The sequence below is a fragment of the Pseudophryne corroboree genome, chromosome 2 (genome assembly GCF_028390025.1).
Source record: "Pseudophryne corroboree isolate aPseCor3 chromosome 2, aPseCor3.hap2, whole genome shotgun sequence".
In the NCBI taxonomy this organism is placed as follows: Eukaryota; Metazoa; Chordata; class Amphibia; order Anura; family Myobatrachidae; genus Pseudophryne; species Pseudophryne corroboree.
Window position 1 is genome coordinate 818015050 of NC_086445.1, and position 827 is coordinate 818015876.

The following is an 827-nucleotide window of genomic DNA, read 5'->3' on the forward strand; positions in this document are numbered from 1 at the left end:
TCACCGCGCAGTGACAGCACATGTGACAGTGCCGCCCCGTGCACCACCACGCACGCTCTGAAGGAAGCGGCAGAGGCAGCAGCAGCAGCACTGTCTGAGCGCACAGTGTTACAGCTGCTGAACAGGCTGCTCCGTGCCGGCAGAGTGACTGAGCCTCATGAAGTGAGGTGAGGAGCTGGCTGACAGCCTGCCTGCTACAATGCTGGTAATGTAAGTCATAATTTGACTATATGGCTATATCTATATATATATCTATATATATATATCTATATATATATAGAGATACACTGTATATACACACATACTGTAGAGATATATACACACGTATATAAAAATGTGTTTGTATATATATATATATATATATATATATATATATATATATAGAAGCAAATTTTGGCAGCACTCCCAGGTATAGATACAGAATCCCGGTGCCCTCCTAGACCCGTAGAGCCACGAGTCAAATATACAGTCCACTGTAGGCGGCACTCCAGTCATAAGAAATACAAGACAGCAGGTTGCAGCAACAACGTTTTGAAGTTTATTCTTCGTCCTCAGGTTACAAATGACAGTGAAAAAAGACATACCTTTTATTCCCCACATATGTGCCGTGAGCTCCGGCGTGGTTCCGGCGTTCTGACGCCCACAAATGACGTCATAATGCCTCCCCACCTACCAACAGCATTAAACAGAACAATAAACAAATAACATAAATAACATCCATGCATTCAGCATGAATGTTGTCAAAAAACACATACATTTAAAAACAAGATAAAAACGATCTGTCAAAATAGACATAGAAGCGGTACTTATGTGAGCGAGCCGTGTGC